Source organism: Giraffa tippelskirchi, chromosome 10, assembly GCF_054371585.1.
Source record: "Giraffa tippelskirchi isolate mGirTip1 chromosome 10, T2T-mGirTip1v1.2.pri, whole genome shotgun sequence".
Taxonomy (NCBI): Eukaryota; Metazoa; Chordata; class Mammalia; order Artiodactyla; family Giraffidae; genus Giraffa; species Giraffa tippelskirchi.
Genome location: NC_137284.1, coordinates 76118612 through 76138519, shown reverse-complemented (window position 1 = coordinate 76138519; position 19908 = coordinate 76118612). Strand labels below are relative to the sequence as shown.

Below are 19908 nucleotides of genomic sequence, written 5' to 3'. Positions count from 1 at the left end.
TAAAAAATAGTCTGTATAGGTTGAATACAATTAAACAGAGCTGCAGGAATTCTCAGAACCTTTACTGTGTTAATGCTCCTTGTGAATTTCCAACCGAGCTATATAGTCTATTATATAGTCTATAGACTATATATATGTATATATGTAGATAGTCTTGCCCAAGCTTTTTATGAAGCATCTTAGTGCTTTGGAATATATTTTATGAACTTCTGCACTAGACAACTGCTTTTTTATTAAAAAAATATATCTGAGGCAGACACTTGAAGTGGAAAATTAGCTGAGTTTTTCCTCATCTAGTTAGTAGCAGAGAGATCAGATTAAAATTAAGGTTTACCCATTCCCTTCCCTGGAGTTATGTTGCTGAGTTTGTTCCTATGACCGGGACATACTTTCAAAGTGATGTAGTGGTTCATGGGGTATTTTAACCTTTGAGAACACAAGTCCTGGTGAATGCCTCTTTTAGAGTCCAATAAGAAAGAAAATGAAATTGAGTGACCATGAGTAACTGGTTTCACAAAGTGAATGAAGGATTGTATGATCTGATGTGAAGCAACTGTTGGAATAAACCACAGCATTAGCAAGTGCTCAGGGATTTTTTTTTTCTGCAGTGAATTTAAGGTTTCATTCGTGAAGAAAATCACAGATATGGAAAATTTTAATTTTTCGTTGTATTCAAACTCTGCTCTTTTCTTTCCTTTTGTCATTTGCTCACAAATAAATGACTGTCATGAGTCTGTATAACTTATGTCCTAGGTTATTGTTTGACAAGTTCTCTAAGAATAATGATATAGAACGCTCTAAGAGTAATGGTACACAATTACAAGTACAATATACAAATTGACCCCAATTCTCTTCAAGAGCTTCATTGCTATTATACATGTAGAGGGGATAATCATTATCAATTGTATGTTATCTAAGACAAATCCATGAGGACAGAGTGAAAGAGTACCTTATCCTTGTATAATTACTTGCGATTTAGAAATCCAAAATTTCAAGTGGATATCGGTATAAAAAATATATTAGTAAATGGGAAATACCCACAGGAATTAGGATGAACATTTGGAAGAAGTTGTTTCATGTCTGAAAGTATCTAAAATACAAAGAGCAGAGAAAAGCACAGCAAAATGAGTCTCAAGAGAGAAATATTTTTACTTTAGCTTAGATTATTTCATAACTATTAAGTACAACTTCAGATTTTTCTCCATTGTTCTTATAGAGTAAGCATCCTGCTCCTTTTATTTTTTGCTTGATAGATGAAAGATGCAAACATAGTGTTTATAGTTTTATGAGCACTTGCCTTAGGCATCAATGATTGAAATTGCAAAAGAGCAAATATAAAACTTTCCAGGTGTGTGTAAATTAAGACCATATGTGAAGATAAAGTTATGATTAAAATACAGATTAAAGGATGATACTGATTTTCAAAATCTGCAGTTAAGGTGAAATTTTATTTTAGGTAAACACAATGATTTCTGATTTTATTAGCTTTTGTGTACTTCTTGAAAATCCTCCCATTATTTAAAATAAGTAGCATGCTTGGGAATGGCTTCCTAACTGATTCATAATTCTGTAAAAGCTGCTCTAAATTTTCCTTTAAAGATATTGTTCTGTTGTGTCCCATAAAAGTATATCTGAATTTTCCTGGACTTGATTTTTTTCCTTCTCAAACTAAAAAATGCCAAACAAACTAATTTTAACTGGCATTTTCATATTATATACCAACAGAAAAGTTTGTGCAAATGATAAGCATATACTTGATGAAATTTTCACACATTTAACATACCATATAATATGTACCCTTGGAGGGCCCCTTCATATTTCCTTCTGTATGCTCACAAACTTTTGTGTATAGAAGGAAAATTTTAGGCCCATTTACCTCCAGTTGAGTCATTCAAAGTTTAGAATTCTTACCTTCCTTTGGGAATTGATAGCATTGTGAATTTGATTGTACATTATACCCCAATAAGTTTGTCTGCTTATTCTATAATTATTTATTGAAATTACTATATATTTTATATATATATTGAAATTATATATTATTGAAATTACTCTGATATTTTTCCCAGAACTAGGTGTACCCACTAGTGCTCAAGATCTTCTATCAATGTGGAAGCCTCTGATCTTGAACATAGATACCCATTTGAGTTTGCTTGTTTGCCCAGATTTCAGCTGTTATATTCAGATTGCATAAATAATAACCAAGATTAAATATTGCTGTTTTAGAAGTAGATATGCCTATATGTAACTAGTATATGGGATATGCTCTTTCGCTTCTCATCTTCTGGGTCTCTCATGAAAGGTTAAACTCTTCTCTCACCTGAAAGGACAGGTCATTAAGAATCCAGCAGTAGTGTTATATTTCATAGTAAAACCAGTCTTTTGAAAGTTGATTTTAGTTGTTTGCCGTTAATCATTGGACAATAATCCCTATATAGTAATATATCTGTATATATTATTATATATTACTATAAAATATCACATATATAATGATATTAAAGTTTAAATTTATTTAAAATGTTAGAAAAGAATTTATGTTTCTCTGTTGCTTGTTCTTTGAACATATCTTCCTTGGAAAGATCATTTTTGATCTCTTAACTCAAAAGTAGTTGGCCACCTGGCACTATTGTTCTTTCTTAGAACAAGTCTTGTGTTCTTTTCCCATATGATACTTACTGAAATATGTAAGAAAAGATTTGAATTTGTTACTTAATGTCAGTAATATTTTAAAGAGCAGACCATATCTATTTTTTTCATAGTGTATCTGTAGTGCTTAACATTATGCTCCTCCTATAGTACAGATTCAGTAAATATTTGTTTCATGAATGAATTGTTTGAACAATATGAGTATATCCTTTAAATAAAGGCCACTATAAGTACTGGGTCTTCTACTTGCATGGCAAGAGCCATCTGCTTTCTATTCAGAACTCAGCCACAACCCTAGGTACCTTCCTGACCTAAGTTTGAGCTTCAAGTTCCTCTTACTTTCTTCCTTCTGGCTTTGCCCATGGGTGTGATTCAGAGAACCAGTCTTTAGTCTCTTCTGCCCATTGGATTGTCCCTTCTGGTCTGTGGAGATGGAGGATTACAGAAGTGCTGAGTGCCCAGAGCCACTTCTGTGAGCACCTGCATCCATTTTCTTTGTAAACCTAGAAGCAAGGAGGGTAAAATGCACTGTACTAGTGTTTCTTGTCATAATGCACTTTCAATACCCCAGTAACTCTAGGACTGAATTGTTGTGCTACTTTTCATGCCATGGACTCAGAGACTGGAATTTAATCTTGAGCCATGGCTGGGTGACTGAGTTGCTACTCTATGGTGATAGAGTTCTCCAGTTTTAGCTGTCAGGCTCTCTACCTAAGCTGTTTCCTATGACTGCTCACCTTGCCTTGTGGATGATTAATGAATTGAAGTCAGATTCCTAGATTCGAACTGTTTACAAACTGTGGTGCCATACTCCCTTGGATGCCATGCCTTGGGTGCCAAATAAAATCATTGTTTTTTTCACAGCTTGGTCTTTCCCTCCTCTAAGCAATTCCAGATTCAAGCTGTGACTTCTTGTGTCTACCTATTTGGTAGCAGGGCTGAACTATGTGATGTTTAGAGAAATGATATTCATGTCATTCATGAATTGTATTCCTCAGCCCTGCACCTCATTCATCATCTGTCATAAAAAGAAAGCACTCCAAACTCATTTACAGTAAACTGGGAGTGATTGATACATTTAAAAGATCACTATTTCCAGTAGTACCTGTTTTTTGCCATGGTTCATTTTATCTATTAATATGGAACTATAATAGTGGAAATACAAACCTTTGCTTATAAATGGGCTCTTGTTTTTCTAGGCAAGTGGCTTTCTTGTTATTTCTGAAATGCACTCTAAAGTGACTTGTCTCCATGGCCCAGGTTAAGATGCTCTGTGATTATGGCATTTGACCTATATTTTAATTTGAGACACCCAAAAGGACATGTATTTCCAGATCCCAGTTCCAGAGGAAATGTATTGGCCCAGTATTACCTATTTGCATATAGAAGCATATCCTCCAGAAGATGGCAATAAAGATTAAGCATGTGTAAGCTAGCAGAACCAATGTGCAAAGTATAGAGTCAGGTTTTGCAACTTCAGGCAGGACATCATACCTCACTGAACTAACTACAGAGTAGTTGTTTAAAGGAAGCACTTTATTTAAATTGCACAATTTGACATTTTAGTTATTAAAAATATAATTTTAGGGAATTGCTTAAATAAAAGAATTGGATATATTTGATTTTTTATTCCTTAGGATGATCCCAAGATATGTCCCCTCTGTTGTTCTGATGTCTGTGCCAGGTTTTACAGAAGGCATATTAATCACCTTTTGTGAAAAAACATTTTATCATGTACTGTTGAGATCAGAGTGAGGGAGGCTTATGGGATTTGATGAAGTAAGCAACCCTAGGACAAAAATAAATGTACAAGAGTAAACAACAAAAGGGAAGACTCTACACATGAACATCACCAGATGGTCAACACCAAAATCAGATTGATTATATTCTTTGCAGCCAAAAATGGAGAAGCTCTGTACAGTCAGCAAAAACAAGACCAAGAGCTGGCTGTGGCTCAGATCATGAACTCCTTATTGCCAAATTCAGACTTAAATTGAAGAAAGTAGGGAAAACCACTAGACCGTTCAGGTATGACCTAAATCAAATCCTTAACGATTATACAGTGAAGGTGAGAAATAGATTTAAGGGACTAGATCTGAAAGACAGAGTGCTTGATGAACTATGGATGGAAGTTCGTGACATTGTACAGGACACAGGGATCAAGATCATCCCCATGGAAAAGAAATGCAAAAAAGCAAAATGGCTGTCTGAGGAGGCCTTACAAATAGCTGTGAAAAGAAGAGAAGCAAAAGGCAGAGGAGAAAAGGAAAGATATACCCATTTGAATGCAGAGTTCCAAAGAATAGTGAGCAGAGATAAGAAAGCCTTCCTTAGCGATCAATGCAAAGAAATAGAGGAAAACAATAGAATGGGAAAGACTAGAGATCTCTTCCAGAAAATTAGAGATACGAAGGGAATATTTCATGCAAAGGTGGGCTCAATAAAGAGCAGAAATGGTATGGACCTAACAGAAGCAGAAGATATTAAGAAGAGGTGGCAAGAATACACAGAAGAACTGTCCAAAAAAGATCTTCAAGACCCAGATAATCACGATGGTGTGATTACTCACCTAGAGCCAGACATCCTGGAATGTGAAGTCAAGTGGGCCTTAGAAAGCATCACTACGAATAAAGCTAGTGGAGGTGATGAAATTCCAGTTGAGCTATTTCAAATCCTAAAAGATGATGCTGTGAAGGTGATGCACTCAGTATGCCAGCAAAGCTGAAAACTCAGCAGTGGCCACAGGACTGGAAAACGTCAGTTTTCATTCCAATCACGAAGAAAGGCAATGCCAATGAATGCTCAAACTACCGCCCAATTGAATTCATCTCACATGCTCGTAGTAATGCTCAAAATTCTCCAAGCCAGGCTTCAGCAATACATGAACCGTGAACTTCTACATGTTCAAGCTGGGTTTAGAAAAGGCAGAGGAACCAGATATCAAATTACCAACATCCACTGGATCATCAAAAAGCAAGAGAGTTCCAGAAGAATATCTATTTCTGCATTATGGACTATGCCAATGCCTTTGACTGCGTGGATCACAATAAACTGTGGAAAATTCTGAAAGAGATGGGAATACCAGACCACCTGACCTGCCTCTTGAGAAACCTGTATGCAGGTCAGGAAGCAACAGTTAGAACTGGACATGGAACAACAGACTGGTTCTAAATAGGAAAAGGAGTACGTCAAGGCTGTATATTGTCACCCTGCTTATTTAACTTATATGCAGAATACATCATGAGAAACACTGGGCTGGAAGAAGAACATGGTGGACTCAAAATTGCTGGGAGAAATATCAATAACCTCAGATATGCAGATGACACCACCCTTATGGCAGAAAGTGAAGAGGAACTAAAGAGCCTCTTGATGAAGGTGAAAGAGGAGAGTGAAAAAGTTGGCTTAAAGCTCAACATTCAGAAAACTAAGATCATGGCATCTGGTCCCATCACTTCATGGGAAATAGATGAGGAAACAGTGGAAACAGTGTGAGACTTTATTTTTTTGGGCTCCATAATCACTGCAGATGGTGATTGCAGCCATGAAATTAAAAGACGCATACTCCTTGGAAGGAAAGTTATGACCAACCTAGGTAGCATATTAAAAAGCAGAGGCATTACTTTGCCAACAAAGGTCCGTCTAGTCAAGTCTATGGTTTTTCCAGTGGTCATGTATGGATGTGAGAGCTGGACTGTGAAGAAAGCTGAGCACCAAAGAATTGCTGCTTTTGAACTGTGGTGTTGGAGAAGACTCTTGAGAGTCTCTTGGACTGCAAGGAGATCCAACCAGTCCATCCTAAAGGAGGTCAGTCAGTCCTGGGTGTTCATTGGAAGGACTGGTGTTGAAGCTGAAACTCCCAATACTTTGGCCACCTGATGCAAAGAGTTGACTCATTGGAAAAGACCCTGATGCTGGGAAGGATTGGGGGCAGGAGGAGAAGGGGACGACAGAGGATGAGATGGCTGGATGGCATCACCAACTCAATGGACTCTCAGGTAAACTCCGAGAGTTGGTGATGGACAGGGAGTCCTGGCGTGCTGTGATTCATGGGGTCGGAAAAAGTCGGACACAACTGAGTGACTGAACTGAAGTGAACATACTTTTTACAGTTATTCAAAGGAAATTATGTGTCAGGTACTGTTAATTATTTTTTCTAACAGCCATTTCCAACCTCTCTCCCTTGGGCACTTTCTTGAAGCTAAGCGTCTATTTCCAATTATTTTTGATATTGAACTGCATGAGCTGTTTGTATATTTTGGAGATTTTCCCTTGTCAGTTGCTTCATTTGCCAACATTTTGTCCCAATCTGAGGGTTGTGCTTTCATATTATTATGGTTTCCTTTGCCGTGCAAAAGCTTTCAAGTTTGCTTAGGTCTCATTTGTTTATTTTGGTTTTTATTTGCATTGCTCTAGGAGGTGAGTCAGAAAATATCTTGCTGTGATTTATGTCAAAGAGTATTCTTCTTGTGTTTTCGTCTTAGGTTTTTATAGTGTTTGGCCTCATATTTAGGTCTTTAATCCATTTTAAATATATCTTTGTGTATGGTTTTAGGAAGTGTTTCAATTTCATTCTTTTGCATGTAGCTGTCCAATTTTCCCAGTACCACTTATCAAAGAGACTGTCTTTTCTCCGTTGTATATTCTTGCCTTCTTTGTCATAGATTAGATGACCATAGGTGTGTGGATTTATCTCTGGACTTCCTGTCCTGTTCCATTGATCTGTATTTGTGCCAGTACCATGCCGTTTTGATGATGGTGGCTTTGGTATAGTCTGAAGTCAGGGAGCCTGATTCCTCCGGTTCCATTTTTCTTCCTCAAGATTGCTTTGGCTATTTGAGGTCTTTTGTGTTTCCGTACAAATTGTGAAAATTTTTTTGCTCTAATTCTGTGAAAAATGCCATTAGTAATTTGATAGAGATTGAATATTTTCAGTTAATGAAACCTGGGGGTGAGGCTGGCTAGATAACATTAATGTGATGATCATAACTAAGGAAGCCATCTTGTAACCATGAGTTTATTAGCATAAGAAAAAGGCTATGAGTCTAATAGAGATGTGACCCTTGTAGTGTTGAGTCATTGAGCCCATGTGTGCAACTGCCCACCTTCAGCAACTTGGTATATGAGTTCAAGATGTTGCTACTCTAGAAGTCTGGTACTTGCAGCCCAAAGCATGGTTAAATATTATATGCTGTGAAAGTTATAACTTTCTATTTAGTTTCACTCTTACCATATGATGAGCTAACTGCTGCTGCTGCTGCTGCTTAGTCACTTCATTTGTGTCTGACTCTGTGCGACCCTATGGACTGTAGCCCACCAGGCTCTTCTGTCCATGGAATTCTCCAGGCAAGAGGACTGGAGTGGGTTGCCATGTCCTCCTCCAGGGGATCTTCCCAGCTATTATGTATGAATGAAGTAAAGAGACGAGGAGAGGTTAATTTATTTGCTCTTCTGTGATCTTTCCTGCATTGAAGTGAATGAAGTCACTTAGTCATGTCTGGCTCTTTGCGACCCCATGGACTGTGGCCTACAGGGCTTCTCTGTCCACGGGATTTTCCAGGCAAGGGTACTGGAGTGGGTTGCCATTTCCTTCTCCAGGGAATCTTCCCTTCCTGCATTGTGTTGGAATTCAAAATCAAGTTGTCTGATTCTAGCATATAATGCTGATAAATACTCTCATGGAATTCATACAAACATTGTATGTTTTGGAGTCCAGATGTAGTAGAATTTACTTCATTGGATTTTTCCTCCCTAAATGGTTCCATGACAAAGTTACCCACATTTATGAAATATATACTTTGATCAGAGCAGCTTAAGAAAGCCTGGTAAGCAGACAACTCAACTTGTTTTATTTATATTGTTTGCTTATAAGCCCCTCTAGTTGTAGTGAAGTGAACCCCTACCCCAGGTGCTTCTTCCTGATTCATGTTTGAGAAGCAGAAGGAAGAAGTGGGTATTTGAAATCCGAGGAGATGAATCTAAGAAAATGTGGTACTTTTAGTTTATTCGGCTCGTTAGGTGCCCTCAGTTTTTGCTCCAAGTAAATAGCTACCAAATAAATGTTAAAGGTAGCCACTCCCTTCCTTGGAGATGTAGTAAAGATTTTAAAAACAGCACAGAAAGTCAAGGCTGTCTCTGACTCTTCTTGGAGAATTTAATGATTTCTATTTTGGATGAAAAATAAAAAAACTCTTCATCTGTGCCTAGCAGCTGTTACCATGTTTTCACATTCCCTATTCCAAGAAACTTTGATTTTTTTTCCCCCTAGTTGGCCATTCTTTTCAAAATTTTGATTTGGGGATTAAATATTACAATTTAAAGATGTGAATTAGTTGGATGATTTATGCAGGGAGGGTGTTGGATGGACTGTCGGGGGTGGCATGACTGCAGGAATATTGTAGTCTAGGGTTGTTGGTGATAGCATCAGCAGACAGTACATTTTAAAAGAATTTTTTAAATTAAAACCTAATTGTCCTTAAAAATGAAGCTAAGAATGAATTTATGTAGAGTGAAGAAATAATTTCTTCTTTCACATTATTCATGTGAACATGGTGCACAAATGAGACATCAGATTTGATTTTGTTTGAACTTTTTTTGTCTTGCTTTATTTAAGTTTCCTTTTCTGTAAGCTGAACACTATAATTGAATTATCTGCCAAGCACCTTTAAGTTTTTATTTTTATCTGTAATTTAGCTAAATTTACTTTTGTTAAAAAACAAAATATTTTCAATTATATATATATATACACATATATATAATTTAATTGCACAAAATAGAAGACTTGCTTACAGAGGCACACTGAGGGGATTGAAATGATTATAAATATTGCTTACATAATTTCCAACTAGCAGTTTTTAAACATGGTCTCTAAATGAAAAAAACAAAAAGCAAAATCCCAAGTAATTGTTAAAACTTTTCTTATTATATTAAAAAAACCTGAAATACATAATTTCCTTTTAAAGGGAGAACATGACATATCTTTAAAAATTAATCTTTTAAATTTTGAATTGATAGAAAAGTTTATATACATTTTAGTTCTAAAGTACAGTACAGTTATGGTAAAAATTCCTTCTCTGTGTGTGTGTTAGTCACTCAGTCATGCCTGACTCTTTGTGACCTGTGGGGAAATTAACAAGATGGCACCAGTCAGGCTCTCTTGTCCCATGCTCTCACACCTCTTGCCCCATGTTCTGTCAGCAGTGACTTAGCAAGGTAACGTAACAACTCTGATCACTTATAGCACTGTGCATGTATGTCACACGGTACTTGCTTGGTCATGGGCTACTGTGTACAGTAAACCTGTATGAGCTTCGTGGAAGCCCTGGCTGCTGCTGTATTGGGGCTACATTGGAGCAACATCATGAGTATGTTTTATGAGGTTATGTTATGGCTCCATTATGGCTATATTATGGTTTTGTTGTGGCTGCTGCTGGGGCTGCTCTGTCAGTCAGGAGAGAGGTTGTGTTATGGCTGTCACGCCAACCAGGAGAGAATAAACGTGTCTGCAGTTCCTACAGTTCCTGGTGTCTCCTTCCAGCCTCTTAGCTCATGCCTTGCCTACCCTTGATTCAGCCAACAGCAGGAATAGTGTGAACAGCAGGACAATTGGCATCATAAATAGGATCAGTGATACACATCCCATGGTCCGTAGCCCACCAGAATGTCTGTGGAATTCTCCAGGCAAGAATACTGGAGTGGGTTGCCATTCCCTTCTCCAGGGGATCTTCCTAACCCAGGGATGGAATTCAGTCACCTGCATTGCAGGCACATTCTTTACCATTTGAGCCTCCAGGGAAGCCCCCTTAATTCCTTGGGTAGATGTAAACGCCCATTGAGCATAAGTTCTTTATTATTTTTCTTAAAAATACTTGAGAGCTCATTGTATATAAAGCATATTAAGCTATACAGCATATATACTGTAAAATGCAGTTGTGATACAGTCAGTGGAATACTACTCAATTACTTTTCTTCATTAATATGTAAGAGAGTCTATTGCAGATACAGAGAAATTTGGTATTGTGGTGGCTGGAATTCTGAAAGCTTAAATAGAAAAAGATTTTATTTAGGTAAAGAAGTAAGAGAGCTGAGATTTCCGCTCATATTTGCCCCTTATAGGCCTGTGCCCCCTTACAGTACTATGGTATATTAAGTTAATCTTCATTCTAGTATTATTTGTTAAACTATAATGCTCTAACTTTAATAACGGAGTTCACTAAATGTGTTTATGCATTTACAAAGTCAAATATTGACTATCTTTTACTGAAAACTGCTGGAATTTTCTATTTCACCAGTCTGTTCAGGGAGGTGTCCATGATGTCTTCATCTTGTATAGTTGTCCTGGAATTAGCCTTAACATTAGTACTTTTATCTTTTGGGACGTCTTCCAAGGTTTCCTGAGCAGTGTGTACAGTGCTGTAAAGAATATTGTGGGTTTTTTTTTTTAAAATAGATTGCTCCAGTAGTCCCCTTATTGATTGAATTATTAATCCCATTTCTTTCATATTGATAATTTCATTGTAAACTATCATGGTATGAAGGTTAGGTTTTACTTTAAGCCCTAAGAATGCCTCAGCAGAAGGGAATCTTCTTTTCCCACAAATACTGAACTCAAACTTTGAAGAAACACTTGTTCTTTAGCCTTTGCTGTCTTATTGTAAGATCTTCACACTGTTAAACTTGTAAAATGGCAGTAGGTGAATTAACTTTATGAATCTGTGAGATCAGGATTCTACAGACTGTAAATGTGTTTGAATTCTATTTTTCTTCCATGATTATCATATAATAAAAGAGTTGATTAAATGTTAATTCTGTAATTTGTATATTCTCCTAGTTGCCCATTTCTAGTAGGTAGCTAGGCTATGTTACCATAGTTCAATATTTTTTTTTTCTATGTAGACAGCAGAAGACATTCTTTTATGTTTGCTCATAGTTATAAATATATGTTAGTACCTATGCCTTCTGGGAAATAAAATGGCTTTTTACAACTTCTGGTTATCTATTGTATTTTAAAGAAGATAGAACGTCCAATTTATTTGTGAAGACTACTTGTTGCATTGATGTGGCTAAATAATTGGTGAATTTTGAATATGGACTGTGGATTAAATAACAGCATCATTGTTCATTTCCTAAAATTTTTCATTATACTGGAGCTTTGTAAGAGAATGTCCTTTTCTCAACAGATCACACTGAAGTACTAAAGGAATAATGAAGTACAGTGTCTAAGATTTTCTCTCAATTGGTTTTGGAAATTTTTTTTTATGTGTATATAAACATACATATATATATATATATAAAGTGAGAGAGAGAGAGAGTGCAAGTGAGGCCAAAAATTAACAGTCGATGAATCTGAGTGAAGGGTACAGGGTCCTTTGTATAATTCTTGCAACATTTCTGTAAGTTTGAAATTATTTCAGAACAAAAGATAAAACATGCCTTCAAATTAAGACTTAAGCAAAAGCGAATACATATTTCTGGCCACCATATCCCTTCTCTTTAATTGGTGTATTTTATTTTTGTATTTTTAAAATAATGGAAAAGCATATCTATGACTTTTTAGGACATCTGAAAGCAAGGAAGGGTGAGAGACTTTTATCATGGCTGTGGAGACTGATAATAGCAACTACAGGAAATGGATTCTCTGAGTGCTTCCTTCCTGTCAGGACCTAAAACAAGTGCCCCTGGAGAACTGCCTCTTCCACTCTGCATGGGGGGAAGGTAGGAGTTTTATTTATTTCTAGTTTCTTCCTTTTAATAAGAAATCAATTATGTGAATGTGCTAATCAAATTTATTCACACACAATTATAATTTTAAGGAATAAATAAGTTGAACACCTTAAACATGAAATATTAATACAGAAGTATTGCATTACATTAAGATTTTGCATGTAATGCTGTCACACACCTTTGGTTGATTATACATAAATTATTTGACTTCAAATACAAGATTAACTGTGTGATTAAGTCTTGGTTGCTACTTTCAAAAAAAAAAAAGATAACATTAACTGTGTTTAACTGTCTCAGTTTTTCCTAGCCTTTATTTCATGTTATTTTATGGTTTTCAATAAAAACAACTTCTTACATACTTTCATAAATATGTTTAATTCTTATGCCGTTGAAAGACTATAAAAAATTAGGAAAAAATCCCTATCAGACTGTAAGTCAGAAAATAGGATCATTGTGGTGTTGTGTGCATGCTCACTAAGTCGTAGGCACCTGGGGAAGCCACAGTTGTGTTGTTAGCTTGTATGAATTATGCCAGGTAAAATGAGGGTTTGTAATATGCATTAGAAAAATTGGCTAAAATGATGGGTAGAGGACTGAAATAACTTCAGCAAAGTAAACTAATTTCTACTTGAGTTTACCCTATCACTTCAAGCAGTAGAATTCCTTTTAAGGTTTACAAGATCTCTTAATTATAGTGGCTTTATAACTAGACCTTATATAGTCATCCTTGGTCATTCCCTCCATTTGTGTTTTCTAAATTGCAACTTAAAGGACCCAATATTTTTTCCAATTGAGAACTCCAGTATACAAGCTGCTTTCTAATTGCCAATGACAATACTTTGAGCTTTAATAATATTGTGATTTTATATGATTTGCACAATATTGTAGTTTAATAATACAATATTTTGGTTGTTACGATATCTCATAGGTTATGTTTTTCACACTATGGCTCTGAGTGTTTTTCCATTTAGAATGCTTTAAAAAATTGTCACTTTGAGTATTGATTCATTCCTGAAATCGAAGTATGATACATACCTATTATTGGTACTCTCAACTTGTATTGCAAGAAACCTTGAAAGTCCTACTTTGTGTGCTAAGAAAAGAGTTGTATCTCTCTGGATGCAGGTTTTTGGGGTTCAATTTTGCCCATATCTCTGTGATTATTTCCTTTATGTTGGCCACCCCAACCTTCTGAATGTTGAAATCTAAAGTTCCTATTTTGTGTCATCAGAGTAGCCATTGTATTTAATTCTGTTTCTGCTCTTTCTTTTTATTTCATTCTTCTTATTATTATTTTAAAATTTTATTTATTTATTTATTTTTCACTATGCTGGGTCTTTGTTGCTGTGCAGGCTTTTCTCTAGCTGTGGCAAGTAGGGGCTACTCTCTAGTTGCAGGGCAGGGGTTCTCATTGCAGTAGCTTCTCTTGTTGTGGAGCATGGGCTCTAGGGCACATGGGCTTCGGTAGTTGCATCATGTGGGCCCAGTGTTGTGCTTCCTGGGCTTTAGAGCACAGGCTCAATGCAGCACATGGGGTCCTTCTGAACCAGGGATTGAGCCCATTTCTTCTGCATTAGCAAGCGGACTCTTTAGCACTGAGCCACCAGGGAAGCCCTCATCCTTCTTTTTAAATGGGATTTTCTTTTTTACCTCCATAAGGGAAGCCACAACTCACTCTGGATATATTCTCTATTATTTCTCCATAATGACAGGTCATGCAGAATTAGGAATTAGATATACAGTTTGTATAATGAAAAAAAATAACAAAGAAGAGGTTCCATGGTGCCTTAGGCCAGTGTCAATGAAGCATGAATATTTTAAAATTTTATCTTCCTCTTTATCCCCTTCCTGGTTAATAATCTTTATAAGATTCCCATCATTAATGTTTTGAGCAATGGTGTAGTCAGAATCAGTGCCAAAGTGGGACCTTACACAGTGCCCATTTAGCCTCTTAATGTCAGATTTTTTTTAAGAATTATAACAAAAGGCACATTTTATTTAAATAATTATTAAATACAATCAGTGTTAGCTAGCTAGGTAACTTTTGCTATTTGTGGTGGATTTTAAATCTTGTTTAAAATTCAAATTTGTGTGTATGTGTGTGTGTGGTTTTATAGTTTGATACACATGTGATACATATATGATACATAAGGCTTCCCTGGTAGCTCAGCTGTTAAAGAATCCACCTGCATTCAGGAGACCCTGGTTTGATTCCTGGGTCAGGAAGATCTGCTGGAGAAGGGATAGGCTACCCACTCCAGTATTCTTCGGCTTCCCTGGTGGCTCAGCTGGTAAAGAATCTGCATGCAATGTGGGAGACCTGGGTTTAATCCCTGGGTTGGGAAGATACCCTGGAGAAGGGAATGGCTGAACACTCCAGTATTGTCCAGGCCAGAGCCTGGAGAATTCCATGGACTGGATAGTCCATAGGGTCACAAAGAGTTGGACATGACTGAGTGGCTTTCACTTGCCCTTTCACATATGTATTATATAACTTATAAATACCATATATTCTTTTAATTAGGTTGTCTTTCATTTTCTCCTTGCTGAACTCTTCAAGGAGCCTTGGGCATTGTCTGATGGCTCAGACAGTAAAGAATATGCAATGCAGGAGACCTGGGTTCAATCCATTGACCAAGAAGATCCTCTGGAGAAGGGAATGGCTATTCACTCCAATATTCTTGCCTGGAGAATTCCATGGACAGAGTATCCTGGTGGGCTACAGTCCATGGGGTTGCAGAGTCCCACATGACTGAGCAACTAACACACATTTTCACTTTGGGCATTGTTCATCTTCAATTCCTTGTAAACACCTGGGCTGCCTTGTGGACCATATGAAATCAGATTGGCTCAGTAAGGTGTGTGGTTAAGCACAAATGTTCAGATGTCACACTGAGTGAACGTAGAGTATAATTGGAGATGGCTGTAAATCCTGGCTTTATATGTTAACCTAAACTAAGATAAACTGAATAGCCAGCCTGTACTTGGTGAAATGTATTATACCGAGATATCCACCCAGACAGAGAGGTGGCTTTTGTACTTTAAGTAGCTGTTCTGGATAGCTCTACTTAAATTAACTGTGAAGGAAGTCTCATAAGAAGTGCAAGGAAAGATCCTTTGGACCAGGGGTCAAATGCTTGAAGAAGAAACTGACTCTTGAGGTCTGCCAGTGGGAGATAATGGGACTCTATGGAAAGCTTGGGAATATCTGAGAAGCCCGCTGGAAAACTTCTGCTTGAAGAGCCAGTCTTTGGGTCATATTTTTATCACAGGTGTAATGAAATAAAACTATGTTATCACTATCGTTACTATTACCAACTTGAAGTGAAGTGAAGTGAAGTTGCTCAGTCGTGTCCGACTCTTTGTGACCCCATGGACTGTAGCCTATAAGGCACCTCTGTCCATGGAATTTTCCAGGCAAGAGTACTGGAGTGGGTTGCCATTTCCTTCCCCAGGGGATCTTCCAACTTAATAAATAACAATCACTAATTGAAATTGTCATCTGATGGTTTTAGAACATGTTAGGTCCATGAATCAAGGCAAATTGGAAGTGGTCAAACAGGAGATGGCAAGATTGAACGCTGACATTCTAGGAATCAGCGAACTAAAATGGACTGGAATGGGTGAATTTAACTCAGATGTCCATTATATCTACTACTGAGGGCAGGAATCCCTTAGAAGAAATGGAGTAGCCATCATAGTCAACAAAAGAGTCCGAAGTGCAGTTCAGTTCAGTTCAGTTCAGTCGCTCAGTCGTGTCCGACTCTCTGCGACCCCATGAATTGCAGCACGCCAGGCTTCTCTGTCCATCACCAACTCCCGGAGTCTACCCAAACCCATGTTCATCGAGTCGGTGATGCCATCCAACCATCTCATCCTCTGTCGTCCCCTTCTCCTCCCGCCCCTAACCCTACCCAGCATTAGGGTCTTTTCCAATAAGTCAACCCTTCGCATGAGGTGGCCAAAGTATTGGAGTTTCAGCTTCAACATCAGACCTTCCAATGAACACCCAGGATTGATCTCTTTTAGGATGGATTGATTGGATCTCCTTGCAGTCCAAGGGACTCTCAAGAGTCTTCTCCAACACCACAGTTCAAAAGCATCAATTCTGCGGCGCTCAGCTTTCTTCACCGTCCAACTCTCACATCCATACATGACCACTGGAAAAACCATAGCCTTGACTAGACGGACTTTTGTTGGCAAAGTAATGTCTCTGCTTTTAAACATGCTATCTAGGTTGGCCATAACCTTCCTTCCAAGGAGTAAGCGTCTTTTAATTTCATGGCTGCAGTCACCATCAGCAGTGATTCTGGAACCCAAAAAAGTAAAGTCTGACACTGTTTCCACTGTTTCCCCATCTATTTCCCATGGAGTGATGGGACCAGATGCCATGATCTTAGTTTTCTGAACGTTGAGCTTTAAGCCAACTTTTTAACTTTCCTCCTTCACCTTCATCAAGAGGCTCTTTAGTTCTTCTTCACTTTCTGCCATAAGGGTGTTGTCATCCGCATATCTGAGGTTATTGATATTTCTCCCGGCAATCTTGGTTCCAGCTTGTGTTTCTTCCAGCCCAGCGTTTCTCATGATGTACTCTGAATATAAGTTAAATAAGCGGGGTGACAATATACAGCCTTGATGTACTCCTTTTCCTATTTGGAACCAGTCTGTTGTTCCATGTCCAGTTCTAACTGTTGCTTCCTGACCTGCATACAGGTTTCTCAAGAGGCAGGTCAGATGGTCTGGTATTCCCATCTCTTTCAGAATTTTCCACAGTTTATTGTGATCCACACAGTCAAAGGCTTTGGCATAGTCAATAAAGCAGAAATAGATGTTTTTCTGGAACTCTCTTGCTTTTTCGATGATCCAGCGGATGGTTGGCAATTTGATCTCTGGTTCCTCTGCCTTTTCTAAAACCAGCTTGAACATCTGGAAGTTCACGGTTCACATATTGCTGAAGCCTGGCTTGGAGAATTTTGAGCATTACTTTACTAGCATGTGAGATGAGTGCAATTGTGCGGTAGTTTGAGCATTCTTTGGCATTGCCTTTCTTTGGGATTGGAATGAAAACTGACCTTTTCCAGTCCTGTGGCCACTGCTGAGTTCTCCAAATTTGCTGGCATATTGAGTGCAGCACTTTCACAGCATCACCTTTGAGGATTTGAAATAGCTCAACTGGAATTCCATCACCTCCACTAGCTTTGTTTGTAGGGATGCTTTCTAAGGCCCACTTAACTTCACATTCCAGGATATCTGGCTCTAGGTGAGTGATCACACCATCGTGATTATCTGGGTCGTGAAGATCTTTTTTGTACAGTTCTTCTGTGTATTCTTGCCACCACTTGGATGCAATGTTGAAAATGACAGAGTGATCTCTGTTCATTTGCCAAGGCAAACCATGCAATATCACGGTAATCCAGGTCTATGCCCCGACCAGTAGCGCTGAAGAAGCTGAAGTTGGATGGTTCTATGAAGACCTACAAGACCTTCTAGAACTAACACCCAAAAAAGATGTCCTTTTCATTATAGGGGACTGGAATGCAAAAGTAGGAAGTCAAGAAACACCTGGCGTAACAGGCAAGTTTGGCCTTGGAGTACAGAATGAAGCAGGGCAAAGGCTAATAGAGTTTTGCCACGAGAACCCACTGGTAATAGCAAACACACTATTCCAACAACACAAGAGAAGACTCTATACGTGGACATCACCAGATGGTCAACACCGAAATCAGATTGATTATATTCTTTGCAGCCAAAGATGGAGAAGCTCTATACAGTCAGCAAAAAGAAGACCAGGAGCAGACTGTGGCTCAGATCATGAACTGCTTATTGCCAAATTCAGACTTAAATAGAAGAAAGTAGGGATAATCGCTAGACCATTCAGGTATGACCTAAATCAAATCCCTAATGATTATACAGTGGAAGTGAGAAATAGATTTAAGGGACTAGATCTGATAGACAGAGTGCTTGATGAACTATGGATGGAGGTTCGTGACATTGTATAGGACACAGGGATCAAGACCATCCCCATGGAAAAGAAATGCAAAAAAGCAAAACGGCTGTCTGAGGAGGCCTTACAAATAGCTGTGAAAAGAAGAGAAGCAAAAGGTAGAGGAGAAAAGGAAAGATATACCCATTTGAATGCAGAGTTCCAAAGAATAGTGAGCAGAGATAAGAAAGCCTTCCTTAGCGATCAATGCAAAGAAATAGACGAAAAAAATAGAATGGGAAAGACTAGAGATCTCTTCAAGAAAATTAGAGATACCAAGGGAATATTTCATGCAAAGATGGGCTCAATATAAAGAGCAGAAATGGTATGGACCTAACAGAAGCAGAAGATATTAAGAAGAGGTGGCAAGAATACACAGAAGACCTGTACAAAAAAGATCTTCTCAACCCAGATAATCACGATGGTGTGATCACTCACCTGGAGCCAGACATTCTGGAACGTGAAGTCAAGTGGGCCTTAGAAAGCATCACTACAAACAAAGCTAGTGGAGGTGATGGAATTCCAGTTGAGCTATTTCAAATCCTAAAAGATGATGCTGTGAAGGTGATGCATTCAGTATGCCCGCAAAGCTGGAAAACTCAGCAGTGGCCACAGGACGGGAAAGGGTCAGTTTTCATTTCAATCCCAAAGAAAGCAATGCCAAAGAGTGCTCAAACTACTGCACAATGGCACCTATGTCACACACTAATAAATTAATGCTCAAAATTCTCCGAGCCAGGCTTCAGCAATACATGAACCGTGAACTTCCAGATGTTTAAGCTGGTTTTAGAAAAGGCAGAGGAACCAGAGATCAAATTGCCAACATCCAATGGATCATCAAAAAAGCAAAAGAGTTCCAGAAAAACATTATTTCTGCTTTATTGACTATGCCAAAGCTTTTGACTGTGTGGATCACAATAAACTGTGGAAAATTCTGAAAGAGATGGGCATGCCAGACTACCTGATCTGCCTCTTGAGAAACCTGTATGCGGGTCAGAAGGCAACAATTAGGACTGGACATGGAACAGCAGACTGGTTCCAAATAGGAAAAGGAGTACATCAAGGCTGTATATTGTCCCCCTGCTTATTTAGCTTATATGCAGAATACATCATGAGAAATGCTGGGCTGGAAGAAGCACACGGTGGAATTAAGATTGCCGGGAGAAATATCAATAACCTCAGATATGCAGATGACACCACCCTTACGGCAGAAAGTGAAGAAGAACTAAAGAGCCTCTTGATGAAAGTGAAAGAGCAGAGTGAAAAAGTTGGCTTAAAGCTCAACATTCAGAAAACTAAGATCATGGCATCCTGTTCCGTCACTTCATGGCAAATTGTTGGGGAAACAATAGAAACAATGGCTGACTTTATCTTTTTGGGCTCCAAAATCACTGCTGATGGTGATTGCAGCCATGAAATTAAAAGACACTTACTCCTTCGAAGGAAAGTTATGACCAACCTAGACAGCGTATTAAAAAGCAGAGACATTACTTTGCCAACAAAGGTCCATCTAGTCAAGGCTATGGTTTTTCCAGTAGTCATGTAGGGATGTGAGAGTTGGA

General features: G+C 38.1%; 1 long non-coding RNA gene across 1 annotated transcript in view; it reads left to right on the top strand.

The window, feature by feature from the left end:
* The window catches only part of LOC145524478 (uncharacterized), a 252310-nt gene that overhangs the window by 46841 nt on the left and 185561 nt on the right, over window positions 1-19908 (top strand). Inside the window, exon 3 of the long non-coding RNA XR_014067565.1 lies at window positions 12197-12354. This is a non-coding gene — a long non-coding RNA (uncharacterized LOC145524478). The remainder of the gene's footprint in view (window positions 1-12196; window positions 12355-19908) is intronic.